The sequence below is a fragment of the Centruroides sculpturatus genome, unplaced genomic scaffold (assembly GCF_000671375.1).
Source record: "Centruroides sculpturatus isolate CEXI.00-Female unplaced genomic scaffold, Cexi_2.0 scaffold1830, whole genome shotgun sequence".
NCBI lineage: Eukaryota > Metazoa > Arthropoda > Arachnida > Scorpiones > Buthidae > Centruroides > Centruroides sculpturatus.
Genome location: NW_019386246.1, coordinates 34,291 through 58,007, shown reverse-complemented (window position 1 = coordinate 58,007; position 23,717 = coordinate 34,291). Strand labels below are relative to the sequence as shown.

Sequence of the window (23,717 nt, the reverse complement as noted above, 5' to 3'; positions counted from 1 at the left end):
TTTACGTTCATTTCAAGTCTTTATTTAACATGGTTTCGGTTGTTCGACTTGGATCAAATATGCACCGTTTTGTTTTATAATTTGTTGCCATTTTAAAGGTAACTTCATAATTCCTCTCTCTTAGAAGCCCTGCTCCCTATTGGCGAAAAACTTGACTAAGTGATTTTCGCAATCCTCTCTTGATGCCAATTTCTTATCACCGAGGAAATTTTGTAATGATAAAAAAAGATGGTAATCGCTTGGTGCCAGGTCTGGACTATAAGGTGGATGCATCAAAACTTCCCAACCAAGCTCCTGGAATTTCTGGCGAGTCACTATAGATGTGTGTGGCCTGGCGTTGTTGTGATGAAGTACAACACCTCTCCTGTTAGCCAATTCTGGCTGCTTCTGATCAATCGCTAGCTTCAAACGGTCCAATTGTTGACAGTAGAGGTCCGAATTTAGTGTTTGGCCATATGGAAGCAGCTCATAGTAGATGATTCCTTTCCAGTCCCGCCAAATGCACAGCAAAACCTTCCTGGCTGTTAGTCCTGGTTTAGCCACCGTTTGAGCCGCTTCACCACACTGACCACGATCGTTATCGCACAATATTGCCATATGTAACCCATTTCTCATCCCCAGTCACCATCCGTTTAAGAAATGGGTCGATTTCGTTCCGTTTGGCCAAGGCTTCGCAGATGGAAATTCGATCCATAATGTTTTCTTCCGTCAATTCATGTGGCACCCAAACATCAAGCTTCTTTTTGAATCCAGCTTTATTCAGATGGTTTAGAACTGTTTTATGGTCAATCTTTAGCTCCTGGGCAATGCTACGAGTGCTAACGTGCCAGTCTACTTCTATCATTTCCATGATTTTATTGACATTTTCGACAACGGGCCTACCTGTGCGAGGTGCATCTTTAACATCGAAATTACCAGAACGGAACTGACGAAACCAAAATTGCACATAATTGGCTGTGACAGTATCAGGACCATAAACACCATTCACAATTTCAGCTGCCTGGCTTGCATTTTCGCCTTTATTGAAGCAAAATTGTAAAACATACCTAATTTTCTCTTTGTTAACTTCCGTCTTTTACACCCTATAACTCACAACTGAATTGACCAATCAAAAAATTGTAAAAGAATTTTTTTTAGTACAGAATGTCACTTTTCCAATAAGCACAAGTCTGAACTTGTGTCATCAATATTTTATGAGATATGTATCACTACAGCCATCTAGTGACAAAATAATGGATTTCTTTTTCCCCAACCTAATATTTAGTCGCACGTGTTAGAACAATGTCTCGTGAATGTTTGGAAGAATTATTTTCTATAACCTTATTATATTATTTATAACGTAAAAAATTAATTTTTCAGGTTATAAATTATTTTCAGATCAAAAATTTCTTGAGTAAATTGAAATTAGGCTATGTGAGAACCGAGGGTGGGTATGACTACGCGTACCTCCGTGGATCGGCTTTCAAGTCGGTGGGACTTGCTCACTGTCAGAGATGGCTTAATTAAATATAGATTTGTAAAAAAAAAGTATATAAAAATAACATAAAATATTCTTTACTTTTTAAATTTTAAAAAAATCCACTTAGTCAGCTCCCTACCAGTGGCTAATGATTGGGATCAGAGACGGTCCCGCAGTGTATACATGCACGAGGACTACCAAATTCCGAGGGTGCCGACACCGGCCAATGGCAAATGCCTGTTTAGTCGCATCACTAGTAACGGTAAAGAACGCGACAGGTTGTTGTAAATTTTAAACGTTTCTCACCATAACTGTAAAAATCTAAATATGTTAAACTTAATAGTCATTTGTTTTCTAACTAATTCGTTTTAGGATCAGGTGTTGTCCACGGAAATTTCCAAAATTTACAACTTTTCGGTCACACTCGTCGAACTGGAAAAATTTCTGTCTTTATTACATCTAATACAGTANGCTGTAAAATTCTAAATATGTTAAACTTAATAGTCATTTGTTTTCTAACTAATTCGTTTTAGGATCAGGTGTTGTCCACGGAAATTTCCAAAATTTACAACTTTTCGGTCACACTCGTCGAACTGGAAAAATTTCTGTCTTTATTACATCTAATACAGTATTTCGAAGAAGTCAGTCCCCGCTGTACTCAACTATAGATTGGTTCGGTTACGCTTTTGTTTAAATAATAATCCAGCTCTTTCATCACGGTTTTGTTTATGTCCCTAACTCCCTAATCTGTTAATTATTTAACTACTTCTTAAGTAGAAATAAGTCGAAACCGGTTACTTTGGGTGCGTTTACTTCTGAGTTAGCAGTGCTAATTCTGATAACCGGATGTGACGTCATTAGCACGTGTATTCGTGCTTGCTTATCCAATTCGAAAGTGAACACATACGCTAACAAGAAATATGGCGGTTTCCAGCCATATTTCTTGTTAGTGTATGTGTTCACTTTCGAATTGGACAAGCAAACACGAATACACGTGCTAATGACGTCACATCCGGTTATCAGAATTAGCACTGATAACTCAGAAGTAAACGCACCCTTTGTACTCGAATATTTGTAAAATGTCGGGAAAAAAGTGGGAAGAAAAATTTTTACGACAACGGATACATAAATCGTAAATTTAAGGAAAATAAATTCTAGAGCTTTTTCTGTACCTCGTGCATCTCTCACATTAATTAAATATAGTTGTAAATGATGCTGTCAAAGTAACAGTTAATTTTTTAACATTATACAAGAATTGTACACGATTTTTTTTCCCACATCCCCTTATCGATGAGACATACGAAATCGTAATATCACTGGTTTAACATTGAAATACGTAAGTAATATAAGACGGGAGAACGGAATAAAAATATCAAATATTTTAATGGATTTTTTAAAACTCCTGTCAACTATACAGAACTATCATAAAAACATACCAGTAAATTCTTATCGGTTGGGTTAAGTTGTAAATCTACTCGTGATTCCCATAATGGGGCGAGGGTGGCCAAATATCTAGCAGGTAGGCTGCTAACAGCCCAGAACCGGTCCTGGATAGAATTGGATGCGGTATACCTGTAGCATCCAGTCAAGGTCCTAGGCTTCCTCCAGCTAAACCAAATGAGGTTGGTGCTCTGTAAAGCGCATGCACGAATCTGGCTTTTTGGATGCCGACGATACGGCGCTTCCACTCCGCCACTAATATTCGAATATACAATAGCGATCATATATCTTTTTTCACGTGTAGTATAGCAATTTGTAATAAGATACATAATGTGGTTATAATAANTGCGTAATTTTCCGGTGTGTTATTTTAAAAATAACATTTAATTTGTGTCTGGTGCCATTTTTTATGTCATTTTGTTAGAAAAAACGCTTTTATATTATTAACTATTATAACAATTCAGGTATTGATATGAAGTTATGATAATGAAATTCATTAATTACGACAAAGGCGTGTTTCCAACAAACTCATACATAAACGCTGTTCTGTATATTCAGACAGATGCAAATAGAAAGTTTCAGAAAATTCGAAATTTTCAAATTTTGAGTTCTGTCGATCAAGAAAATAGTTGTTTGTTATAGAATTACAAACAACGTTATTCAGCTGACCAATCAGGGCGTTGTGCCATCTGAATAGGTTGGGGAAAAAGAAATCCATTATTTTTACGTTCATTTCAAGTCTTTATTTAACATGGTTTCGGTTGTTCGACTTGGATCAAATATGCACCGNTTCTGATAACCGGATGTGACGTCATTAGCACGTGTATTCGTGCTTGCTTATCCAATTCGAAAGTGAACACATACGCTAACAAGAAATATGGCGGTTTCCAGCCATATTTCTTGTTAGTGTATGTGTTCACTTTCGAATTGGACAAGCAAACACGAATACACGTGCTAATGACGTCACATCCGGTTATCAGAATTAGCACTGATAACTCAGAAGTAAACGCACCCTTTGTACTCGAATATTTGTAAAATGTCGGGAAAAAAGTGGGAAGAAAAATTTTTACGACAACGGATACATAAATCGTAAATTTAAGGAAAATAAATTCTAGAGCTTTTTCTGTACCTCGTGCATCTCTCACATTAATTAAATATAGTTGTAAATGATGCTGTCAAAGTAACAGTTAATTTTTTAACATTATACAAGAATTGTACACGATTTTTTTTCCCACATCCCCTTATCGATGAGACATACGAAATCGTAATATCACTGGTTTAACATTGAAATACGTAAGTAATATAAGACGGGAGAACGGAATAAAAATATCAAATATTTTAATGGATTTTTTAAAACTCCTGTCAACTATACAGAACTATCATAAAAACATACCAGTAAATTCTTATCGGTTGGGTTAAGTTGTAAATCTACTCGTGATTCCCATAATGGGGCGAGGGTGGCCAAATATCTAGCAGGTAGGCTGCTAACAGCCCAGAACCGGTCCTGGATAGAATTGGATGCGGTATACCTGTAGCATCCAGTCAAGGTCCTAGGCTTCCTCCAGCTAAACCAAATGAGGTTGGTGCTCTGTAAAGCGCATGCACGAATCTGGCTTTTTGGATGCCGACGATACGGCGCTTCCACTCCGCCACTAATATTCGAATATACAATAGCGATCATATATCTTTTTTCACGTGTAGTATAGCAATTTGTAATAAGATACATAATGTGGTTATAATAAAATATTACACGATTATTTTCATATAATTAAAATTAATATGTATTTAATTTTTAGAAAATACAAGGAAAGCGGCGCATCCACCGCTTCCAATGACGGCACGCTACTGATAGACGGTACACGAACTATTATTGAGGGAAAATTCTAAGTCTCTAAACGCGAAGGGCCGAGAAATGTTAGGAATGTGGCTGTCACGCGTTAAAAAGTTTATCTCCTGGTCTCCTAAAAGATAGAATGCGATGTACTGTACGATGACACTGTTTATTTTTTCTCGTTGCCTATGACCCTCTGAATTATTGCAATTTTTCTAACGTCCAGTGTGTCTGTAGCTCTTCCTAGAATGAAGACGTATAGAAGTTTCGTCCGTCTCTCGCATACATCCTTGCTGGCTCAGTTTATCCAACTTCACCAACAAAAATTACTAACAAGAGAGAGTTCACAAAAATTTGTTCCATATCTCTTGCTGTATTTAAATATCCTTGAGGAAAAAAATATATAATATCCAAAAGGGTTCCGAATTGGTAGGATAAGGACACAAAATTAGATATCTTAAAGGACAGTCACTTCGCCGGTTGATGAACGACTCCTCCGAGAGGCTTTTATGGTTTCGTCGTGGGAAAATGGTCACGTGATTAATTGTTGTGAGCAGGGCTATGGAGTCGGAGTCGGGGTCGTGGAGTTTTGGTGTTTTAGCCGGAGTCGGAGTCGGATGGTAAGGAAAAGTCGGAGTCGGTAGATTTTTACACGACTCTACAGCCCTGGCAGGGCTGTGGAGTCGGAGTCGTGGAGTTTTGGTGTTTTAGCTGGAGTCGGAGTCGGTTTGGTAAGGAAAAGTCAAAGTCGGAGTCGGAGTCGGTAGATTTTCACGCGACTCCACAGCCCTGGTTGTGAAGTAAAAGGTACTCGGATGGGTCAAAGTTGTCCTCGGGACCATGCTAACTATCAAGTTTGGAGTTGGAATGTGGGATTATTTTCAAAGTAAACGGATGTTTGTTTACTTTGAACGAAAGGGGAGATTGGAATCTTTCCCCTTTTTAAGTTAGGTTTTACTTCAGGTTTAAAGGACTTTAATCGAAAAATAATTTCGGATTTCACAGGCTATATAAGGCCTATAATTTTAATATTTAAAAAATTTCTCAATTCATTTCTTCCGTTTTCATAAAACATTTGAATACTCTAAATCAAGATGTTTTATGAAAACAAAAGAAATGAATTGAGACATTTTCTAAATATTAAAATTATAGGCCTATATAATTTCAATTTACCCAAGAAATTTTTCATCTGAAAATAATTTATAACCTGAAAAATTAATTTTTTACGTTATAAGTAATACAAGTTAATAAGGTTATAGAAAATAATTCTTCCAAACATTCACGAGACTTTGTTCTAACTACTCAGCGGTCTCACAACTGAAGGACAACGGCAAACACGTTAAGGTCGGCCTGCTCAGTCTGACACTATGCCAGAAAAATCAAATGGTTTTTCGATTCTACTCCGGTGGCCTGTACAGTCCGCCAAAACTGTTGAGTAATTCCTGATAGTGTGCGGGGGAAAACTTAAGGTCATGCATGCATGGTTAATCTTTGAGGATTAATTTAACGTGTATGGATCCCTTAAATAACAAATGAAAATTGCAATGAACGTAAGTATTTGTACATTGATTAACCAGATTAGTCTTTATTTGACGCCTACGGTCGAAATTCGTTTTCCGAAAGAATATTTGAACCGATTTATTTAGTTTTAAAATATTTAGTACTGTGAGATCCATNGTGTAGTATAGCAATTTGTAATAAGATACATAATGTGGTTATAATAAAATATTACACGATTATTTTCATATAATTAAAATTAATATGTATTTAATTTTTAGAAAATACAAGGAAAGCGGCGCATCCACCGCTTCCAATGACGGCACGCTACTGATAGACGGTACACGAACTATTATTGAGGGAAAATTCTAAGTCTCTAAACGCGAAGGGCCGAGAAATGTTAGGAATGTGGCTGTCACGCGTTAAAAAGTTTATCTCCTGGTCTCCTAAAAGATAGAATGCGATGTACTGTACGATGACACTGTTTATTTTTTCTCGTTGCCTATGACCCTCTGAATTATTGCAATTTTTCTAACGTCCAGTGTGTCTGTAGCTCTTCCTAGAATGAAGACGTATAGAAGTTTCGTCCGTCTCTCGCATACATCCTTGCTGGCTCAGTTTATCCAACTTCACCAACAAAAATTACTAACAAGAGAGAGTTCACAAAAATTTGTTCCATATCTCTTGCTGTATTTAAATATCCTTGAGGAAAAAAATATATAATATCCAAAAGGGTTCCGAATTGGTAGGATAAGGACACAAAATTAGATATCTTAAAGGACAGTCACTTCGCCGGTTGATGAACGACTCCTCCGAGAGGCTTTTATGGTTTCGTCGTGGGAAAATGGTCACGTGATTAATTGTTGTGAGCAGGGCTATGGAGTCGGAGTCGGGGTCGTGGAGTTTTGGTGTTTTAGCCGGAGTCGGAGTCGGATGGTAAGGAAAAGTCGGAGTCGGTAGATTTTTACACGACTCTACAGCCCTGGCAGGGCTGTGGAGTCGGAGTCGTGGAGTTTTGGTGTTTTAGCTGGAGTCGGAGTCGGTTTGGTAAGGAAAAGTCAAAGTCGGAGTCGGAGTCGGTAGATTTTCACGCGACTCCACAGCCCTGGTTGTGAAGTAAAAGGTACTCGGATGGGTCAAAGTTGTCCTCGGGACCATGCTAACTATCAAGTTTGGAGTTGGAATGTGGGATTATTTTCAAAGTAAACGGATGTTTGTTTACTTTGAACGAAAGGGGAGATTGGAATCTTTCCCCTTTTTAAGTTAGGTTTTACTTCAGGTTTAAAGGACTTTAATCGAAAAATAATTTCGGATTTCACAGGCTATATAAGGCCTATAATTTTAATATTTAAAAAATTTCTCAATTCATTTCTTCCGTTTTCATAAAACATTTGAATACTCTAAATCAAGATGTTTTATGAAAACAAAAGAAATGAATTGAGACATTTTCTAAATATTAAAATTATAGGCCTATATAATTTCAATTTACCCAAGAAATTTTTCATCTGAAAATAATTTATAACCTGAAAAATTAATTTTTTACGTTATAAGTAATACAAGTTAATAAGGTTATAGAAAATAATTCTTCCAAACATTCACGAGACTTTGTTCTAACTACTCAGCGGTCTCACAACTGAAGGACAACGGCAAACACGTTAAGGTCGGCCTGCTCAGTCTGACACTATGCCAGAAAAATCAAATGGTTTTTCGATTCTACTCCGGTGGCCTGTACAGTCCGCCAAAACTGTTGAGTAATTCCTGATAGTGTGCGGGGGAAAACTTAAGGTCATGCATGCATGGTTAATCTTTGAGGATTAATTTAACGTGTATGGATCCCTTAAATAACAAATGAAAATTGCAATGAACGTAAGTATTTGTACATTGATTAACCAGATTAGTCTTTATTTGACGCCTACGGTCGAAATTCGTTTTCCGAAAGAATATTTGAACCGATTTATTTAGTTTTAAAATATTTAGTACTGTGAGATCCATGATTTTAAAAATATTAAAATGCATTTTAAACAGCATCCGTCGCGATCGTTAAAAAAAGCATGGCACCACATAGAAACAAATGACATTATCAAGAAATGAATGATAATTTTAACAATCAGTTGCAAAGTAATAACATCCGATTGCGAAAGGAAACGAAAGCGACACCATTACAACAACGAAAGTCATGCACCTGCAAAAGTAATCTTCGTTTCTAAACAACTGCTGATCGCATGACCAGTTTTCCTAGTCAGATTCGTATATAAGCACACTTTGGGAGAGTTCTGTCGATCAACAAAATACTTGTTTGTTATAAAATTATATTTGAACAAAATCACATTCGAGTATTAATATTGATATGCTTTTTTAGGTTAACTTTCAGGATATTCAAAAAATATTAAGAAACGATTTTAATTTTAAACCAGTTTTACTTAAATCTTTAGATTATTATACATAAATAAAAATTATAAGTTTCGAAAGAAAATTATTTCAAATTGTAAATTTTGTAATGTTTATACAAGTCCGTATTTCAAATGAATTTCTCTGGACATAATTGACATTCATACAGTTTTTCTCTTGTATGGGTCGTAAGGTGTTTAATCAAGCTTCTCCTTTGTGTAAACTTTTGTTTACACTCGTCACAAGTGTAAGGCTTTTCTCCAGTATGTGTCCGAAAATGTGTAATTAAGTGCTCCTTTCGTGTAAACTTCTGTTTACACTTGTCACAAGTGTAAGGCTTTTCTCCAGTATGGATGCGAAGATGTTTAATTAAGTTTCCTTTTTCAGAAAACTTCTGTTTACACTCGTCACAACTGTAAGGCTTTTCTCCTGTATGGGTCCTAAGGTGTTTAATTAAGGTTATCTTTTGCGTAAACTTCTGTTTACACTTGTCACAAGTGTAAGGCTTTTCTCCAGTGTGGGTGCGAAGATGAATAATTAAGCTTTCTTTTTGTGTAAACTTCTTTTTGCATTCCTCACAAGTGTAAGGCTTTTCTCCTGTGTGGATGCGAAGATGTTTAATTAAGGTTCCTTTGTCAGAAAACTTCTGTTTACACTCGTCACAAGTGTACGGCTTTTCTCCAGTGTGGGTGCGACGGTGTCTAATTAAGGATGTCCTATGTGTAAACTTTTGTTTACACTCGTCACAAATGTAAGGCTTTTCTCCGGTGTGGATGCGAAGATGAATAATTAAGCTTTCTTTTCGTGCAAACTTTTTTTTGCATTCGTCACAAGTGTAACACTTTTCTCCTGTATGTATTCTTTCATGGGTTTGCAAATTTTGTTTCGTTTTGAAATTCTTCTTACAGTGTTTACCTAAAAATTTCTTTCTGTTCCTTTTATCTGCAATAAAAAAATTATGTTAAATAATATTTTATTTGTGTGTAATAAATTAATTTTCTTCAATAGAAGCAATAAATAACCAGTAATAATATATAACTAAAAATAAACATTTTTATATCGAAAAGCACATTCTTGTATCAAACCAAAAAACTAATTTTACAAATGACAAAGTTCAAGTATAAATATATAATATCACTATTATTATTTTCAAACACAGATAATCAAGGCTGACATATCAAAGTAAACAATTTCTGTAAAAGATTTTAAAAGTGTTTGTATATCTTCATGCTCTTCCATTGATCCTTATTCCATGAAATAGATCTCTCTCCTTCTTCAATTTCATTTTACAATGAAAAGGATCGATGTAAGTAAAACAGTAATTAATATACAATTTTTTTCTTCAATCTTGGAAAATATTTTCTTCTAATCTTTGTGTTTCATCCAAAGAACAACTGAAAGTATAACAACACACATTAAATTAAGTATAAAATTAATTTAATTTAACTTTAACATTAGAATGTTTTATTCATAACCCTATTCATTCGTACTGTTAAACGTGTAATTGTATAATATGTTATATTCGAATAAAACGAATATTTTATTTTTATAAAATACTTCCTTCATAACACGTTTCCTATAAAAAGATTTACAAAGTTCAAGCCTGTAAAATACAAATACTTAAGAGTGAATCGTAGATTTCATTCTTTCAGGATTAAACTTCGTTTTTCTTTTCCTTTATTAATTTCCGTTTTCTGTATTTTCAAGATGAAAATTAACTAAATGGAAAGAATAAAACGATCTTAAATATCAGAAAGATTCATATTCAATGTATTCTGATACAGTGATTAAAATTTCCATTCTCTATGCTAAATGCTTTAAAATATATAAATTCTCTTCTTTAATTATTTCATATTAACAGTGTACACATTTAGTAACATTACAATAAATTTTTCAGAAATCTTTTCTGGTATTTGAATCTGAACTATGATCATATTCATTACATAAAATTTATTAAAATTTTTAATTAATACGTTATTAAAAAAATCCAGCAACGAGTTGCTTAACTTACCGGACAACATTTCATTTGTGTGTGCCCCGCCACCTGTTAAAAAAGTTTTTAATTATTAAATATCATATTATTATTATAAAATAGCAAAACGCTTACTTTCCTGGGTAGGGACGAGTTTTATAAAAAAAAAAAAAAAACGTGTCAATGGGAATAACGAGTTAAATCATTAAGTTTCTAAACGAGGGTAGTGTGTCATCTCTCCAGTAGGGACACTACTGCAGATATGACACATCTAGGGTTTCTCAAACGGGAAGACGGTTGTTTTTTTAACTCGGAAAATCCAGCAAATTTCTAAAAAATTCACTATTTTTTTATTTTGTGTTAAGATTGGGGAAATTTTGTAAATAGAAAGCATAATGAACTCATAAACTGTCAGAATACATTTGTATTTATTAATTTTAAACCTACTTATTAGTTTTTTTTTTAATTTTCCCTCGTTATGGCATGTCACAAATGGTCAATAATCAATAAGTAGCTTATTTGTGGCATGACTCAAAATTCTTTACTTGTCGGAACCTGTAATATCTGGAATAATTGTGCTTACGCTGTCTTAATTTTTAACCATGCCCAGTAGCTTCAATAACTGCGTNGCAATAAATAACCAGTAATAATATATAACTAAAAATAAACATTTTTATATCGAAAAGCACATTCTTGTATCAAACCAAAAAACTAATTTTACAAATGACAAAGTTCAAGTATAAATATATAATATCACTATTATTATTTTCAAACACAGATAATCAAGGCTGACATATCAAAGTAAACAATTTCTGTAAAAGATTTTAAAAGTGTTTGTATATCTTCATGCTCTTCCATTGATCCTTATTCCATGAAATAGATCTCTCTCCTTCTTCAATTTCATTTTACAATGAAAAGGATCGATGTAAGTAAAACAGTAATTAATATACAATTTTTTTCTTCAATCTTGGAAAATATTTTCTTCTAATCTTTGTGTTTCATCCAAAGAACAACTGAAAGTATAACAACACACATTAAATTAAGTATAAAATTAATTTAATTTAACTTTAACATTAGAATGTTTTATTCATAACCCTATTCATTCGTACTGTTAAACGTGTAATTGTATAATATGTTATATTCGAATAAAACGAATATTTTATTTTTATAAAATACTTCCTTCATAACACGTTTCCTATAAAAAGATTTACAAAGTTCAAGCCTGTAAAATACAAATACTTAAGAGTGAATCGTAGATTTCATTCTTTCAGGATTAAACTTCGTTTTTCTTTTCCTTTATTAATTTCCGTTTTCTGTATTTTCAAGATGAAAATTAACTAAATGGAAAGAATAAAACGATCTTAAATATCAGAAAGATTCATATTCAATGTATTCTGATACAGTGATTAAAATTTCCATTCTCTATGCTAAATGCTTTAAAATATATAAATTCTCTTCTTTAATTATTTCATATTAACAGTGTACACATTTAGTAACATTACAATAAATTTTTCAGAAATCTTTTCTGGTATTTGAATCTGAACTATGATCATATTCATTACATAAAATTTATTAAAATTTTTAATTAATACGTTATTAAAAAAATCCAGCAACGAGTTGCTTAACTTACCGGACAACATTTCATTTGTGTGTGCCCCGCCACCTGTTAAAAAAGTTTTTAATTATTAAATATCATATTATTATTATAAAATAGCAAAACGCTTACTTTCCTGGGTAGGGACGAGTTTTATAAAAAAAAAAAAAAAAACGTGTCAATGGGAATAACGAGTTAAATCATTAAGTTTCTAAACGAGGGTAGTGTGTCATCTCTCCAGTAGGGACACTACTGCAGATATGACACATCTAGGGTTTCTCAAACGGGAAGACGGTTGTTTTTTTAACTCGGAAAATCCAGCAAATTTCTAAAAAATTCACTATTTTTTTATTTTGTGTTAAGATTGGGGAAATTTTGTAAATAGAAAGCATAATGAACTCATAAACTGTCAGAATACATTTGTATTTATTAATTTTAAACCTACTTATTAGTTTTTTTTTTAATTTTCCCTCGTTATGGCATGTCACAAATGGTCAATAATCAATAAGTAGCTTATTTGTGGCATGACTCAAAATTCTTTACTTGTCGGAACCTGTAATATCTGGAATAATTGTGCTTACGCTGTCTTAATTTTTAACCATGCCCAGTAGCTTCAATAACTGCGTAACGCCAAGTTGTGCAAATTGGGCAAAAATACATACGAGTACGAAGTATGTATGAAGTTTTTTTTCATAACCTGATTATTAAAGACAAATGAACTGCCGAATTATTGGCCTATGATGTTTCTATTAAGGCAGTCGAGGTAGAGAAAGCAAGAATACTACAGAGCAAAAGAAGTATGATCTTTAGTACAATCTCGAAAATGAACTAGAAATTTTCCAGGCTACAGGTGAAAAACACATAATATCTATCTGTCTTGTCTTAAATGCATTAAACACGATTCCAATCACATCAATTGAATCGGAAAGGGGTTCTCGGTAGCAGGACTTTTCATTACTAAAATAAGAACCAGATCCAGTGATCAGAGTATCAACCATCTTTGCTATTTAAAATCTTATTATAAAAATTTACAATATTTTGTAATATATTTTATTTAAAAAACGAAATTACCGTCTAATTTAGAAGTTTAAATTCATTTTTTTAAATTTTTAACTCAAAACATTTTTTTTCTATGCAGTTTTCAGCAAACTTTAATAAATTTTTCCTATTTGTAAAAAGTTCTACGTAATTCAAAGGCAATTTTGATATATATCTTACACAGTATTATTAATATGATTTTGGAGGTTACAGAACATATTAAATTACTTTAAAAACCGAAAAACGATTATATCATTTGATTTCATGATATTTTGTATATCTTAAAAATTATTAATTCTATCCCGGGATCCTGTTCATTTTTATCCCGGAATCCCGGGACAAGGAAAAGACCCAGAAATCAGAAACCCTAGACACGACCGTTTGTCTGTTTACCCCCTCGACCTTTAACCACCAAAAGTAAATTGCATAAATGCCCCCAATACAGAAACATTCCTAAAAATTTCAAAATTTTGAACAAAAAGCAAACAAAGGAGTTATTATGCTTCGAAAAAGTGAACAAAATAGTGCATTCCACACACACCCACACGAACATCCGTATATACATGAAAATAACTCGAAACTATTTTTTGTATTTTTTGACGTTTTAATTAAGATCCCGAGTTCAAAAAACAAAATCTTCAAAGGTCGTTTTTTCACCAATCGCCATAATTTTCCTCGGTTATGTATGACAACCAGGAAAGTAATTATTAAAGTAAAATAAATTTTCTAAATTAGAAAAAGGTATTAATGTATATCACAAAAAACCCTATTCTAACGTATTTTTTTTTAGCTCAGGTATTCCTTCTATGACATCATGAAGTCTAGATTTAAGTCCGTACGTAGCGATAACCCGAAACTGTTATCAAAGTTGAAAGTAGAGGAGAGCGTCAATAATAACAAAAAAACCTTTTTGACATCCCGGTATTTTACGTGTATAAAACCTTCCGAAAAATATTGATATATTTAAATAACGTATGTAAAATATAAATCTAAAACTAGAATAAAAATTAAATATTGCTGATGGTGTAGAAACGGCGAAAGGATAGACAGAAACAAGGTTTTTTACCCTTGTGAATATGCCGTTTTGTATTTATAAACTTATTAAAAATAGAATAAATATGTTTCGTATATTGAGGAAAAGGTAACTTTTAAATAACGCTTATATATTGTATATAAAGCTATACACCTAAATAAACTAAGCTAATTGTAATACCAGAAAAAAAAACTGAAAATCAATATATAAATTATTTTCTAAATTAATTTATTATCTATTATATTTATTAACACAGGTTGATTATACGGTGATTATTACTAATTAAAAGTAATTGAATGGAAAGTAATAGTCTAACGAACCAGTTAGCTCAAATCCCTATTTTTTCATATGAAGAATTCAGTCATGCTTGATGGGGGAATTTCTAGTATTTATATCATTTATGCTCGTTTTTATGTACTAAATTTATTTAATTTCAACGTTGTCGGCAATTTTAAATGAACAATATGACACTTAATATTGATAATAATGTAACGGCAAGCAGCAGAGTTATTATTCAACGTATTTTCAATTTTCGTTTAAAGCTTACCAAATAGCAATCAAGTATTTCAAAACAATTTACTGTATTACAATCTATATCTATATACATACAGTAGAGCGTCGTTTATCCGAATCAATTGGGAACTGGGATTGTTCGAATAACTTATTTTTCGGATAAAATGTACGAAAAAATATAATAATTTATCCCGTGTTGAAATTTTTCTCCGTTGCGTGTCGCTTCGCGTTGAATTTTCGTCGATGTTAAGCCTAACGAAGACTATTGTATCGTTAAAAATTATTTTTTTATTTTGTACAAAGAAAATAAATATATTGAAAAATATAAAAACAATAAAAAATTATACTTCAGAAGTTAATTTAGTATCAAAAACGTAAAATATTTGAGTAGCCGAAGACATAGCCAAAGATTACAGCGCCACAGTACTGGCGAAAATTTAAATTTGTCGACTGGAATTCCTTCGGATAATCGACGTTTCGGATAACCGACCTTCGGATAAACGACGCTCTACTGTATATAAAAATGGACGTGTGTGTCCCTATATTTCACTTTTCCGCAAAAACTACACATCGCACGTGAATGGTGTTTGTATGTGGTAGTAGCCCCAAGTCTCCATTCGTGCACTATGGGGGTCGCGTCTCGATAGCTATAAGAGTGCGGGAGATATGGGCTTGAAAATGGTTGAAAGTGGAAGATTTTTTATTTCGATTTTAAAAATTTTAGAATTTGTATTGATTCGATTATATAACGATTGTAAACGTTTCAGAAAATTGATCAAATTGAAAATAGTTCGTTTGACTGGACGTAAAAAATCCCTAATTAGTCTGGAAACGAGGAACCTAATTCTTGCATTCTGTGAAAACGAGTAAGATTGGCTATAATGTAATTATCTTAATCTTCACTATCGTTACTTTTTGCCCAGCGAAGCCGGTCCTTGCAGCTAGATTCTAGATTACTTAGAAAAACCAGTCTTTTATATATATATAAAAACTATATTACATACAAATGTACGATCAAATAAAAACCCAGCGAAGCGGGTCCTTGCAGCTAGTTGTAAATAATTGTATACTCGATTGCTGTGTGAGAAGCCCTTAAATATAAATTACAATGGTCTTCGTTTATGCAAGAATTACGTTAAATAATATGACATTTAATTGTCCTCTTATTGCCAAAGCTCTTAGAAAATTAAATATAAATTGATTAATCACACTATAAAAGAAATAAATGAATTCGATTAAGTCTGAATGAAATATAAATATCAGACAAGATTATAAGCGTGCAGTTTAGTTTTTATTTTTGATTAAGTAAATATTAAATCTATATAATATCAATTATTTAATGAAAAACATATGTAATGTAAAAATCAACTTAAGTACAATATCGTTTCATCATTTTGTCTACTCGTTAGAGCTAAGGACTACAATTATCAATTTGATCGTGAAAAATAAGAAAATCGCTGCTACTCAGAAAACGAATTTCGAGTTCGTTCCTGTTTACCTTGTTTTTGGAGATTCTTTCGGTATAATTTCAGCTCATTTCATTTCAGAATTTCTTCTTCTTTCTTCACTTTTACTTCTTAGAAGAGTAAAATTCTGTGTCTTTATTTCTCAGCCTTCTTCAATCTAGAAAATAAAGTAAAATAGTATTAGTCAACACAAGTTCATTGCCTTGACCACACTATGGGTGCGTTTACTTTTAGCTCCGATCTCGCCCCTAGCGCGCTCAACCTGTATACTTTTTGTTAGCTACCAATGAGCACGGCGTTTACTTTTCGCACCCATGACGTCATTGCTAGCATTCCTAGCGCGCTCGGCGTGCTCGGAGAATTTACAACGAGCTTGGAGTTTGTTCAAAGATGGCGGCGTCCATTACTGTGTATACTTTTACGAGCGTGCTAGTATGACGTCAGGCTGAGCTAGGTGTCAGCTCGGCGAGCTTGGAAGTTAGCAAAAAGTAAACGCACCTTATACTACACTATTGTCTTCGTCTACTTCCTGTTTCTTTTGTTTTCTTTCTGCACGTGGTCTAAATCTTTTCCAGGAATAAATTCCTGAACAAAAAGGGAATTCCTCTGCAATGGGAAACCTAATTTTAAAATATTCCTTAAACATAGGGAATAGACTGTAATTTAGAAGACAAGGGAAGTTTTGTAAAAAATTCTAATTTGTAAGGAAATTTTAAAAAGTTGTGGAAGTCAGGAAATTTACACAATATATTTAACTTCGTCCCAGAGTGTGCTGTTAATTTACATATATAGGGAAATATCGACTGTTTTCGGCCCGTGCATCTGCTTTTGACAAACAGATTCCATAACGAAAAGAGGGCCCGTCTACTGCGATATTTGAAAGACAATAAAATTTTGTTTTCTGAAGTAGATTTATCATCATTAAATCATATAAAAATACATAAAGAGTTAACAGAAAATAAGGATACCGTAGATTGGTGTATATTAACCCATTATTGCCCTAGTTATTCATATGTAAAATATTGAATTTTTATGTGACCTTTATTTTGTATTATGCATGTTAATTAAAATTGTAACTTCTTATTAAATGTATAATTATCATTTTGAATATAAGACATTTGGCATTCAAAACATTATTCATTCTATCATATTTCATATGTAGATTATTATTTTTATTTCGTTAAATTATATACAGTAGAAATTTTCCTTCATTATTATATGCTTGTGAAAATAAACATTCTATACCTTGGCAATAAATTTTAACTTTTTAAACTGTATTTCATACATGGGTCCACATGTATTTTTATTTATATTCTGCTAAAGAAACTGTTAATTTAATTTACAGCACTATAAATAACTTTTTATTTTTTTGATAGAAGTTGATAATGGAATAGAAGTCACATTTAATGACATGTATCGTGGCACAAAACAATGTGAACCAAAAGAAACTGTAGGTAAATACAATTTATTATTTAGAGTAATTACTATTAATTAATGATGGTAAGTTGTAAAACACGTGATTTATAATTTACAGAGGAAGTATGGTCAGTAATGCAACTAAATTACTAATTTCTCAGCGCATTGAGTTAGAAAAAGAATTTTGTAAGCCTGTAATAAAAAAAAATTATAAAACAAAATATCAGGCATTGTGTAAAAATGGACATTGTTTCACTGGTGAAGATTGTGCACACAAATGGAGAAATTCAATGGGGACTTATAGAAAAAATTTAAACAAAGCGAGAAAATCTGTTGAAAGCAGTACAGGTATTTGTTGGTCTTATTTTGAGACCTTTAAGCCGGATGTACGCATGCGGCGCGGCAAGGAAAGGCGACAGAATGACGTCACTTTTTCTTGCAGCAGTAGTCGATTTTGTGTCGCTTTTCTCGTGCCACAAAAGTTGGTTGAATTCTGCCTTTTGCGGCGACCGCCGCCAAGACGCGTTTCTATCAGCCAATAACAGTTCGTCTAGTAGTTACGTGAGAAAATATAATCACGTGGTGTTTTAATGGTGGAAAATTCGACGCGGTTAACCGAAATAACGGTACTTATGGGTTAAGAGGACGCCAGTTCAGTGGGGATGCACGTTCTAACCTAACCTATTCTAATAAATTACAATAATTATTACCAATCAAATTATTAGAATAGGTTAGGTTAGGTTAGGTTAGAACGTGCGTTTCCTTTTGTTTGCTGGAATCAGAGATGAGCCGCCATGACGGTATACGTATCTGGACTTTAACCGGCAAATAGGCGATATCTATCATCCTAATTATTTTTTTTTTTTCATTTTTACAACCTTATTAGTAAATTTTCTTCTTTTTAGATTTAAATTTACTAGTCTATTGTTATTTTGATATTTTCATTTAAAATCGCGAGTTTAATTGCTATTTCCGACTGGCGTCCTTTTAACCCATAAGTACCGAAATAACTAACGTCAGTATAAAGAGAAAAGGATAATAAATTTAACACAAATTCTACACAAATAATCGTATATAATTTAATTCAAAAGAACAAAACAACCGAATCTTACTCGAAATAGTTTTCTTTATCGAGCAATTAGCGTACACCAGTTCTTTATCGATCCAAGAAAATATCTCTAATCCAAAACCTTCGCTCGAATCTTACAGCTAAATAAAGCAAGCAGTAGAAAATATTTGTAAACAGGTTGATAACGCCAGCGTCAGTATCGTTCGCCATCTTGAATACATGCGCCGAAATGTAAGCGGATTGCCAATTGTGTGGTTGTGTTGCTGCGCGGCGAAGATGCGTTTGCGACACAGCTTTTTCTTGCCGCACCGCATGTGTGCATTCTCCTTTAATATGGCTTTTGGAAAAATTGTAACAATGTACCTCCTGATAACTACAATCAAACCTCTCCTCAGACCTCTCAAATCTGTCAATCATTCTGTACCCTCTCCTACCTCTACCACTTCACAGTCTCTTTCTGTACTCTTTTCATCCTGCTCTAATGTACCATCTGAAAATTATGAAGCTTTCCTCCTTGACTGATCAGAAAACATTTAAAGACCACTGATAAAAAGAAATCAAGACAAGGCATCAGCTTGGTTTGTTGAAAAAATGAAAAAAAAAATGAATTTGATAAAAAAAATGTAAGCTGAAATGAAGATGCTAGAGAAAAAAAGTACAAGCATTAAAGAATTTAACAGAAGTAATAAAAGAGCTTGTAAAAAGAAAATAGACCTAACAATAAACATTTGTTTTAAAATCTATCTATTTGTTTATCAACTTGAAACCGTGTCGTGTTCTATTTCTATTGTTTATCCAACATAATGTAGTGCAACTTAACGATCACTTGGCTTTTTTCACCTTTATTCTAGTTGAAACGCGATGTAAGCGCGTTTCGGGTCTAATACGCCCCTCTTCAGTCAACTAAAATTATTAAGAGCAAAAAACTTTTTAACATACGATACTTTAAAAAGAACTTTACACTATTTAAAAAGGATGCAAACAAATCAATTAACTCACCAGTATACTCTGATAATACTAGTTCGGCTATCTGAACAAGGTTTCACGTACTGTTCATGCAATACGCACTCGACCTACAAACGTACTTTGGCATTTCTGTTTTTGACAAATACCATTACTAGCAGATAAGCCCGGCGTTGCTCGGGCAAAAAGTAACGATAGCGAAGATTATTATATTACAGCCAATCTTACCCGTTTTCACAAAATGCAAGGATTAGGTCCCCCTGTTTTCAGACTAAAAAATTTTTAGATGGGTCTAAAAATATGCTCGATTTCTCACAAAAATGCAAAAAAAACCGCACCTGCGCCTGTAAATCTTGCACGTTGCTTTCTCTAACACTTCCATAGTTAATTAACACTTCTACTGTTACTTAAAACGCTTTCATTTTGAAGCCTTAATTCTGTCCTTCTTTCCCGGGGAGGAAAAATTTCGAAAAATCCCTTCTTAGTGTACGTTCTCGTGACGTACCCTAACTGTGTACCGTATTTCAACTTTCAACTCATAACCGTTTGGGCTCTGCGCTGATTATTATTATCATCAACCCGTCTCGATTATATATACAAGGTGTATCAGAATGACGTTTTAAAAATTCGGGATTGTAGAGGATGAAATTTTGAACGTTTTGATATCAGGAACCCATAGCCGGAAATGTGAAATAAAGTTTCTACAGCACTTTGCACTCGGTATGCTGAATGAAACAGCAGAATAAAGTATTTATGACAAGTTTTAATGACAAAACAGTAGAGTAAAATTAAACTGTACAGTACAATACAGTACAGTACTGTACATCGAATCAGTGGCTGCACTACTTTAGAGTAAATGTTCAACGTGACGACCACCAACTTCGTTACATAATGTGCAACGACGAACCATGTTTTGTCCGACTCTCTGTAAGATGCCACACTTCCATCTGATGGTATTAAATGCTATAAAGATGCTCTCCGTAAGCTTATGAACTGTTCCTACAGGTGTTGCGTACACAAGGGACTTTACATAACACCAGAGGAAGAAGTCATAACATGACGTCAACGGACGGAAGGGTAGCTACCAAAGTGAACGGAGGTCAAGCACTTCCTACCGCTGTAGAAACTTTATATCACACTTCCGGCTATACGTTCCTGATATCAAAATGTTCAAAATTTCATCCTCTACAATCCCCCAAATTTTTAAAACGTCATTCTGATACACCCTGTATAGATAGATTTGTGTTACTAACTATTAAATTATAATATTTCACATATTCGCCATTAACATACCTTGATTAATCCGTTTATTATTATCCTACACGGTAAAATCACGATAAGGAGGAGTACACGGTTAATATGGTATTCCATTTTGACTAAAATTTCAATTCTATATTGAATTACAGTTATACTAGATTCAATTAATATAAATATTTTCGCGCGATGACATACCTGCGATGAACTTGTATTCCTTCTATTACTCACGATAATCCAAAAGACTACAAGAACAAATTTATTCCACTAATTATTTATCATTTTGGGGTTAGACTCTCCTCAGATAATATTAGTTGTAGTTATGCAATATTCCAACCGTTAAAGTTATTCTTTATTTCTGATCCGTTTTTTTTTCTTTCCTTTTTACGTCACACCACTATGGTGCTTATTAGCATATTCNATTTATATTGTTATATTAACCAAATAATAATTTATTGGCCAAATGAATAATAATAATTTATATTGTTGATTTAAATAATAATTAAAATTGTTAATTTAATTTGAATGTTTGAAATATGACACACGATAGGGGCGCCTCTAGTGTCTGTTTCAAACGGTTACGGGACGGACACGAAATGAATGGGTTATATATATAGATAATTGTGAAATTCGAGGTTTATATAATGTAATAAAAGCATTTAATCCTTTAAATTTTTAATAAATTCCTTTAACTAGAAGATGCACCGGCAGAAACGAAATTTGAGGTGCATGAGAAAATTATAACTCTTTCTATTTAACTATAAAAATTGTCACGATCAATCCGTGAATAGTTTACAAGTATCGACGAAATTCGTCATATTGTTGTCATTTTAACACCAACTTTAACCCCACACCTGCGAAAACAATTAGTCACCTGACTAATTTTCTCACCACAAAATGTATAAAAGCCATCCTCCTTCCCCTCTCGGGGGAGTCGCAAATCGAACGGACAACCACGAAGACGGGCCATATCTTTCCCTCTCGGGGGATTCGCCGAACGTCGAAATCAAACATCGCCTTCTCCATATCAGCCCTACACTCCCATCGCTGACCTACACTTTCGTCGCCGACCTATTGTTGTGTCATCGCCCAGGAGCCATTTGGACGACCTTACTTATTATCCCACTAGTATATGCTAAGAGGTATGAACGCTTATTATTGTAAACTCTCTCTCCGCGGAGTTTTTGTAAAATTTTATTTAGTTAGCGCGTTAAATAAACCGTTGTTTTGTTTTTAAATGGGGTCGTTACTCGACTTTGCCCACGCCTTATCGTCGACCCCTCCGATTTTCCCCCACTCGCGTAACGCGTAACTGAACGTTACTACCATCCCTGACAAAAAAAAGTAGGTCACCGACCTGTGGCCGGAAAAAGAGGGCTTCCCGACGTTTCCGGCGGCTCACATAATTAAAATGTCATCGACGTGTCTCTTATAAAATACTATACCTTTTACATCATCAATTAATTTATCAATATCTATCATTTTTAGTTCAGCTATTATCATATTAATACCTTCAGTTTGTGTGTAATATTTATCATCTATTTGAAAATAGTTACTTCGATAACAAAATTCAATTAAATCTATTTTTTTTTTTTTTTGTTTCATATTAAGTTGTTTAAGTTTATTCTGAATTATTTCCCATTCTTTCGACGGATACATATCCACTATATTTAAGCAGGGCCCGCTCTATTGGCGGGCAACCCGGATATTTGTCCGGGGCATCAAAGTTTAGAAGTGCCATTTTGGCTGTAAGTATGATGAAAATATTGATGTGTTAATTAAATACTCAATAGAAAATTTCACGTATCAATTTTTTCATTCTCTAAAAATTTACAGTGCGTATCGTATTTACAGTGCGTATCGTCTAAAAGCTAAAAATGTTTACACTATTATTGAAAAATAAACGCAGAATTTGTAAACGACGATGCTTGAACTTGTTTGAACATGCATATACTTCTGTAAACAGAATAGCATTAGCACGCGAGCAGAGCACTGCTTCAGCTTGTGTTGGAATATGCATAGACTCGCTTATACTTACCTCTAATTATAAAAGAGCGGTTTCATTACACAATAGCATTATTCTTGCTATTACATCGGTAGTGATAACAGGTAGAAGTTCATAAAATTTTCTTAAGTGCGATTTCTTAATTTTTAAAGGTAAGTACTGTACATCTATAATTAAGCTGTTGTTTAGTTTGATAGGTACTAGTTTATCGTATATCGATTATCGAATCGAAACAATGAAAGCGTTTTTAAATAAAATAAATATTTAATTTATACAAAAAGGCTGTTTATTAAATCAATAAAATATTGTATTAAATTTGAATGTATTCTATTGGTATAATTATTTATCTTTTAGTTTTATGAAAATAATTATTTGAATCAATAATATAAGACATTTATTAAGTTCATTGCTTCGATAAAACGCGTTATATAATAATATATTTGAATAATTGAACTGAATAAAATCTCAAAATCAAGAATTATAAAATTGTTTTTAATGACTATTTATGGTTTGCTGAAATATTTGTTATTATAAAATACAAATACCTCGACTTACGTGAACCTGGAGTTACGCGATTTTCAAATCTAGTCGATTTGTCTTTTGTTTGAGCGCCAAGCAGCTCTCGATTACTCAATCCCCCCCACACTATTGTTCGGCTTACATGTTCAGACGTGTCACGCGGAATCGACACATAGCCACAATTTATTTTGTGTTGTTCATTTCTGTGTTTGTTATATCTACGGAGACTTGAGAGACTCTATGTGGTGATTTCTTGTAAC

At 33.3% G+C, this 23,717-nt stretch overlaps 2 pseudogenes; both read right to left on the bottom strand.

Moving 5' to 3' along the window:
- Positions 1-3,632, bottom strand: LOC111614248 (annotated as a pseudogene).
- A 5,066-nt stretch (positions 3,633-8,698) lies between these two features.
- Positions 8,699-21,269, bottom strand: LOC111614247 (annotated as a pseudogene).
- Between the last annotated feature and the right edge of the window lie 2,448 nt (positions 21,270-23,717).